We start from the raw sequence: 8,152 nt of genomic DNA, 5'->3' as shown, positions 1-8,152 counted from the left end.
AAAACCGTTAAGCCCAGGTCAAGAAACAGAAGAGACAATAATAAAATAGCGACTAATTAATTACAGCCAGACAGTTGTTAATATGATATCACGGATCAGAAACCGGTACTCACAGGAAAAGCTAAGGAGTGAGAACTGGCCAAGCTCAGGAAAGACTGCAAGAAATTTGACTCAAAAATGGAGGTCATATCATAAAGTATCCAAGAAAGAAGGAAGTCTGTCCAAATGTGCTTAGAAACATGGAGGTCAAAAAGAAAATAAAACAGAGATGAACATAAAAGAAACAGGATTAGGAACAATGGCAGACAAATGAATAACAAACATGGGTATGGATGGAGAAAAAAATAAAGGAAAAGGAAAGCCAGGCTGGGACCAATAGCTCTGTCAGTAAAATAAAATGCTTGCCATGCATGCAAGCATGAGGCCCTGAGCATGGTGTAACTGTAATCCCAGGTTGCGGGGAGCAAAGACAGGTGGCTCTCTGGGGCTCCCTAGCCAGTCGGCCCCATGATGAGCCTCAGGTTCCAGTGGCAGAACCTATCTCAACAAGTAAGGTGGAAGTCAGGTGTGGCCTTCCATGCCTTTGATCCAAGCACTCAGCAGGCTGAGGCAGTTAACTCTCTTAGAAATGATATATTTTAATTTTATGTTCAAATTGTCTATTGCTATTGTACAAAATCTTGCTAAATTTACTAAATGACAGTGGTACATGTATTGTTTTAGACTTTCTACAGTTAGGGACAATCATAGTCATGCTTTTCCTTTCAAATACATATTTACCTTTTTTTTTTAACTTTATTTGACTTTTCTTGCCTTAAACACCAAACTCCTCTATAATGTGCATTTTAAAAAGCATACATACTTAGAAGAAATATCTAGGGTTGTTCCTAAATTCATAGGGAAATGCTAAGTATTTCACCATGAAGTCTAATGTAAACTGTGGAGTTCTGATTTTATTTTTTGACAAACCCTTTATCAGATTAAGAAAATTTCCCTCTGTTCTTTGAGAAGAGGTTTTATCAGGAGTAAATGTTGGGTGTTATCAAATTCTTTTCTCATTATCTATAAAGAGGATCTTGTAGCCTTTTTGTCTTAATTCTTTTATTGTGGTAAATTAGGTTAATTTACCATAACAGGAAACCAACCTGTCACTAATGAAAAAGATCTAATTTTACTTCATTTCTGTTGCTGTGTCTTAACACCCTAACCAAAGAGCAGCCTGCAGGGGAAGCAATTGACTGACTCATTATTCCAGGTGGCAGTCCATCACAGCAGGGAAGTCATGGCAGCAGCTCATCACATCATATTCAAGGTCAAGAGCAAAGAGAGGATGAGCACATCCTTGCTTGTTTGTCTCAGTTGGCTTTTTCCTCTTATACTGTTCAACACCCCTGACATAGAGAATGGAATCACCACAGTGGGCTTGGTTTTCCCACCCCTGTTAAGAATTAAGACAATCCCTTACAGACATGCCCACAGTTCAACCTTATTGAGACGATTCTTCAGTTAAGACTTTCTTTCCAGTGTTTCTAGGTGGTCAAGTTTAAAATTAGCCACCAAAGATGTATTTGTGCATTTTACACATTGTTGGATTCAATTTGCATAAGACTTTCATCTGTGTTCAAGGAAGATGTAGCCTATAGTTTTCCTTTTATACCATCTTTGTTAGATTTTGCTATAAGACTTTTGGTGACCTGCTGAAAATTTTTGGATAATCTTTAAAAACATTGTTCTTTTGCTAAAGTAGTCCAGGACATAGAAAAAGCAAAAGTACCACAAGTTTTTTTTACATTGCCAGCACAACTATAATATCAAATATTTCATTAAAGAAGTTTGAAGGATATAGTTATAAAATATGATTTAACAGAAAGAAATTTTTGAGTGCCAGTGAGATGGCTCAGTGATTAAGAGCACCTACTCCCAAGCCTGACAACCTGAGCTTTATCCCCAGAACCCACAGAAGGGAAAGAAAGAACTGATTCTCACAGTAGTTCTCTGACCTGCACACCATAAGACTTCCTGTGAGTATGCTTATATACCACAAATAGATAAAAGAAAATTCTCTCATTTTCACTAATAAAAATAGAAGCAAAGTTGTACAAATGTTGATGGGTAAGATTTCCTGATGCCTTCAATATGTTCTGCAAGCCTGAAAAGGAAAAATAGACTTTTTAGTTTCTGAAGGATCAGTGAGAACTGATTAATAAAAAAAAACAAACCCATAACTACCTACTAAAGGTATTTTAGAAAGAAAATGGTTTCCATGGAAGTAGACTTTCCCAGAGACATCTATCACCCAGAATGTAGATGAAAGAGTCCTCCTCAGACACTAGCAGAAAAACAGAGGAGACCAGCTGAAATTAAACACATAACAAGTTTAAGCCTGTGGCTCTTTGGAGCTGATCAGGATTTCTGTGGGTGCAAACATATTTCCTGCCATGGGTCACAGTTTGTATAGTTTGATGAAGTCATTTTAGAATGTGCTTATAACTGAAGAGTGGATAGAGAAAATGTGGTACATTTACACAATGGAGTACTACTCAGCAGAAAAAAATGGAATCTTGAAATTTTCAGGCAAATGGATGGCACTAGAAGAAACCATCCTGAGTGAGGTAACCCAGCCACAAAAAGACAAGTATGGTATGTACTCACTCATACATGGATTTTAGACACAGAGCAGGGCACTGCCAGCCCACAATCCCACTACCAGAGAGTCTGGGGTGCAGGGAGGACTCTAAGAGAGAGATGCATGGTAACCCAGAGAAGGGTTATGGGATGAGATCTCCTAATTGGAATGGGGGTAGAGGGGGGCAGAAGGAAATGGGAGAGAGGGAGAAAAGAGTAGGGGAGAGGAGGACATGGGAGAACAGGGAGGTTGGGCCAGGGTAAGAATAGAGGAGAAAAGGATGGGAGATACTGTAAAAGAGGGAGCCATTATAAGTCAGAGGAGAGATCTGGCACTAGTGAGATCTTCACAGATCTACAAGAATGACACCAGCTGGCATTAAGGCTACCTTAAATGCCCTCCCATGATATTGAGAATGATGACTACCTTATATGCCATCCATCCTAGAACTCTAGAACTCTCACCCAGTGGCTGATGGAGGCAGAGGCAGACACCCACAGCTGTGAACCGAATTGAACTCCTGCAACCCAGTTACAAAGAAGAGTGATGACCAAAGGAATCAGGATCAGGCTGGCAAAACCCACAAAAGCAGCTGACCTAAACAAGGGGGAACACATGGATCCCTGACTGATGACTGAGGGGCTATCATGGGACTGATCCAGACACCCTCCTACCGAACCTGGGTGACAGAGTGGAGGCCTTGACAATCTCTGTGGGACCTTGGAGAGTAGAGCAGTATTTATTTGTGGCATACAGATGGACTCTGGGAACCCATACCACATGGAGGGATGCTCTCTCAGCCTGGACACATGAGGAAGAAGCTGGACCCTTCCCGGGAAGATGTGACAGACCCTGAAAATCCCTCATGGAAGCACTTGCCCTCCCTGGGGAATGGAGGGGGGATGGAGTGGGGTGAGGGGTTGGGAGGATTGGGGAGTGGGGGAGGAGGGGAGGGAGAGGGAACTGAGAGTGACGTGTGTAAAAAGTTAAATAAAAAATGAAAAAAAAAGAATGTGCTTATACATGGAATCAACTTTAAAAAAACAAATTAGGGCTGCGGACATGGCTACCTGTCACATATCATAAGTACCTGATCTTGAGTCCCAGACCCCAGCATTGTTTTGGTTTTCGTTTCATGTGTATAGCTGTTTTAGCTGCGTGACAGTCTGTGCAACAAGTGCATGCTGGTCACCCAAGAACGTTGGATCCCCAAAGGCTGGAGTTACAGACAGTTGTGAGCCACCACATGGTGCTGGGAACCAAACATGGGTCCTTTGAAAGAGCAGTCAGTGATTTTACCTGTTAAGCCATCTCTCCAGCCTCAGAATCCAGATTTAAAAAAAAAAAAAACTAGGCATAGTGGTTAGTACTTGTAATCCCAGTGTTGGGGAGCTGGAAACAGGCAGACCCTCGGGGCTTGCTGGTGCATCAACCTAGACCATTTGTAAGCTCCAGGCCGGTAAGAGACCCTGTCTCAAAAACCAGGGTGGACAGGGCCTAAAGAATGGCGCCCAGCTGAACGGCACAGGTGGCTATGCCAAGACTCGGGTGGCTGAGTGGCCCGCGCCTGCTCTGCAGTGCGCCTCAGTCTTTCCATTTTTAATAAACCCCAACTTCATTTCACGGAATTCTTTACTTCCTCAAAAGCAAGCGTTCCATTTTATCTGGGTCCAGATCCCTAGAAGATTAAGGGACCTCCTGCCAGTGACATCATGGAGCCATTCTTCCATCCTGATGAGGGTATGAGTGTTCAGGTGGGAGTTGATATCGGAAGTCAGGAGCAGAGATTGGCAGCAAGGAAGTTTTGTGTTCCTTTGTTTTGGTTTGGTTTGACTTGGTAAAGGAGATCACAGAGTGACTCTGGAGATACCTTGAATGGAACTTCAGTCTGGTCAGATGAAGCAGAAGCTAATGGGACTACACGAGGGACATGGTTTTTGTTTTGTTTTTGTTGGTGGTGGGGTTTTTGTTTGTTTGTTTTTGAGAGGGTGTTGTTGTTCTTTTCCTGTAAATGGAGTTTCTGGTCAGAAATATAGAAAATTGTGGATTTCAGCTGAGAAAGAAGAAAGGCATCACATAAGCAAACTCTCTAGTCTCAGCAGGGGAGTTTCTTCAGATTTTGGGGTGAGGCTTTCTTCTTTTCATGTCCATAATTTCACTGTGGGGGGCCTCACCGGAGCTGAGCTGGTGTCATTGTCATGCCTTTAGATGCCCAGGACTGTGGTTAAATAAACAAAGTAAAAGAAGAAGGAGAAGAAGAAGAAGAAGAAGAAGAAGAAGAAGAAGAAGAAGAAGAAGAAGAAGAAGAAGAAGAAGAAGAAGAAGAAGAAGAAGAAGAAGAAGAAGAAGAAGAAGAAGAAGAAGAAGAAGAAGAAGAAGAAGAAGAAGAAGAAGAGGAAGAGGAAGAGGAAGAGGAAGAGGAAGAGGAAGAGGAAGAAGAAGGACACCCAAGGTTGAACTCTGACCTCAACATTATGCACACACAGGTGTCCATGCACACACAAACATGCACACAAAATAAGTAAATTATAAATAAGCAAAGGCTCATTGTTGCCCGGGACGTCCAGGAATGACGGATGGAGTGAACATTTCCATGGCCCCTTTCTCTGCAGTCTCACTGCTCACACTGTAGCTGACACACTTGCAGCTCCGTGCTGTTAGAAAAGAAACTCTTAGACTCCTCATTATCAAACAACCTAATTTTATAAGATCCTGAAGTGAGAAGCACCAGTTAGCAAAACAAAACCTCTACATCATGGCCTTCCCAGCCTTCAACTATATAAGGCAGCTCATATTAAAACCATGAATGCTAATTGGACATTGGGGTAGACATCTATGATCCTAGCACTTGAGATGCTGAAGCAGTGGAATCATGTGTTTGGAGCCAGCCTGGGCTACATAGCAAGACCATGTGTCTAACATTCTGAGTTATGCATTAAAATTTCACATAAATAAAACCCCAAACACTATCATTTATTTTTAAAATGTATGGTCTACTAACAAAGCACAGTGTAATTGCTGCATTTTATATTCTTTAAAGTACAGTATGTGCTTCCTTACCATAGATTTGCAAACAGTTTGGCATCAGACTAAAACTTCTCACACTTGCCTGAAATCTGGGTCTTTCCTTGAGAATCCTCTCCTCTCCTCTCTGTCCAATAGAGACTTTTTCCTGTGTTGCCACCAAGCTCAGTGTACACCACTACTACATGAAATGTAATGTATGTGCACTTTAAGTTTTCCTTTAACAGACGACATTCTTCCCGGGTGGAAGCATGTATTACTCATTTTCCACCAGCCATCACTATGACTGGGGCAAGAACACATTGGGTACAAACTGTGGCTACCCGTCCCCAAATATAGATTAAAAAGGAACTTTCCGAAGACAGTATATAAACAAGCTATAAAAAAACAGAATTCATACAAACAAGGGACTGGAGAGATTGCTCAATGGGTAAAGAACTTGCTGCCAAAGCATGAGGACCCCCAGTTTGGATCTCAGGAATCTATCTAAAGCCTAATGTGGTAGCAGGCATCTATAATGCCAGTGTTGCTACTCTGAGGTGGCAGGAGGAGACAGAGCATCTCGGGAAGTCAGAAGCCAGAGGGCCTGGGGCACACAGAAGCAAACCACAAGAACACTGCCTCAATGTGGCGGAAGATAAAGACCAACGCCCAAGGGTGTCCTCTAACCTCTCCATCATGGCATGAGCACACCTACACTCATACATGAACATACACATGTCATACACATCCATACAGTCCAAGTAGAGTACAGTAGAGACACAATGATGGCAGAGTATGGTAGATGACACCTTTGATCCCTGCTTCTCCTTGTCAGGCTAAAGCAGGAGACTCACAAGTTTGAAGCCTGCCTGGGCCACATAGCAGGTTTCAGGACAACCTGGGGAAGTCAGCAAGACTCTGCCCCAATGGAAGAAGACAAATAAAAGGGCAAGGGCATACCTCAGTGATGAGTGATGGGAAATTGGCCTCCCATATGCAAAGTGCTGTTCTCTTCCCAGAACTGAAAAAGAGATGATGGAAAAACCGTTCTTGCCTTGACAGGCACGCAGTGAAAATGCTGAGTAGACAATACCTACAATGCCAAGTGCCACGCCAGTCACCACAAGAATAAGTGCTAAAAGGGCCGGAGGATTGCTTGGTGGTTAAGAGCATTTACTCCTCTTGAGTTTGGTTTTCAGGACCCATATCAGACATCTGTATTCACGTTCACACGCAATTTTTATGATTTAAAAGAATTCTGAAGGCCCGGCAGTGGTGGTGCATGCCTTTAGTCCCAGTACTCGGGAGGCAGAGGCAGGTGGATCTCTGTGAGTTCAAGGCCAGCCTGGTCTACAGAACGAGTTCCAGGACAGCCAGATCTACACAGAGAAACCTTGTCTCGAAAAACAAAAACAAAATATTCTTAAAACAGTAAGTGTTAAATATAACTATAACCCTGAAGAAGACCTGGTCCACATTCATTAATCAGGTCTTACCTTTCCACCGCTGGATCTCCAAGCACTTTTATTGCCACATGATCTCCAGCCTCTCTAGGATGTTTAGGCCCATCTTCGACTTTACAAGTCTCTGTAAGTCCAGTCCAGAGTACTCTAGCAAAAAGTGTTCTAGTTGGCTTTCTGTTGCTGTGATAAAACACTGACCAAAAGCAGCTTGGCTTTGTTTGGGTTACAGGTTACAGTCCATCATCAAGGGCAGTCAGGGCAGGAGCTCAAGGCAGGATCCTGGAAGTGAAGTCTAAGTAGAGACCACAGAAGAACGCTGCTTAATGACTTGCTCCCCATGGCTTGCTTGCTTTCTTATACAGCCCAAGCCCACCTGCTCTGGAACCACTCACAGTGGGCTGGACACTCCCACATCAATCATTAATCAAGAAAATGTCTCACAGCCAAATCCACAGGCTGATCAACTGGAGGTGATTCCTCAATTGAGATTCCCTATTCCCTAGTGATTCTAATTTATGTTAAGTTGACAAAAATCTAACCAGCAGGAAGTATCCTAGAATGGGTAGTTTACCAGCTACGTTTCTGGGAGGCTGGGAAGCAGACTCAGTGTCTGGAAAGGGCCTGCTTCTAGCTTCACAGATGGTACCTTTTCACTGTACACAGGGAGTCAGAAGAGGACAAGCTCCCCTAGTCTTCACTCCTGCCATAGGCCTATCTTTTAAGGATGCCAATTCCACTTGTGAGATCTCCACCCCCCCAAAGAACCCATCTCCTAACATTATCACTTTGGGTTAAGATTCCAACATATAAACATTGGTTCAAAGTACAGCAATGGCCCTCAAAGGTTCCCCTGAAGGTGGGGTTTAAATGAGTTCACCAGACCCAAGATAAAGATAAATAGGTGTTTTATTTGGGAGCAACACAAATAAGAGTAAATAACCACCACAGTCTTCCTGCTCTCCACGACCCCAGAGAGTGCATGCTAGAGAAAGAGTGTGTGCCCGCCTGCAGCTTCTCTACCTTAAAACAATCATGTCTGCACCTGAAACCACTACCA

At 43.0% G+C, this 8,152-nt stretch overlaps 1 long non-coding RNA gene across 1 annotated transcript; it reads right to left on the bottom strand.

Annotated features, from left to right (window-relative positions):
- Positions 1-1,084: 1,084 nt before the first annotated feature.
- On the bottom strand, positions 1,085-7,434 carry LOC110340471. Its single transcript, XR_005878215.1, has 3 exons — positions 7,129-7,434; positions 6,593-6,653; positions 1,085-2,149 (listed from the first exon to the last, which is right to left on the bottom strand). It is a non-coding gene; the product is annotated as an uncharacterized LOC110340471 (long non-coding RNA).
- Between the last annotated feature and the right edge of the window lie 718 nt (positions 7,435-8,152).

The sequence above is a fragment of the Mesocricetus auratus genome, unplaced genomic scaffold (assembly GCF_017639785.1).
Source record: "Mesocricetus auratus isolate SY011 unplaced genomic scaffold, BCM_Maur_2.0 Super-Scaffold_100007, whole genome shotgun sequence".
NCBI lineage: Eukaryota > Metazoa > Chordata > Mammalia > Rodentia > Cricetidae > Mesocricetus > Mesocricetus auratus.
This window is presented reverse-complemented; position numbering and strand designations above follow the sequence as displayed.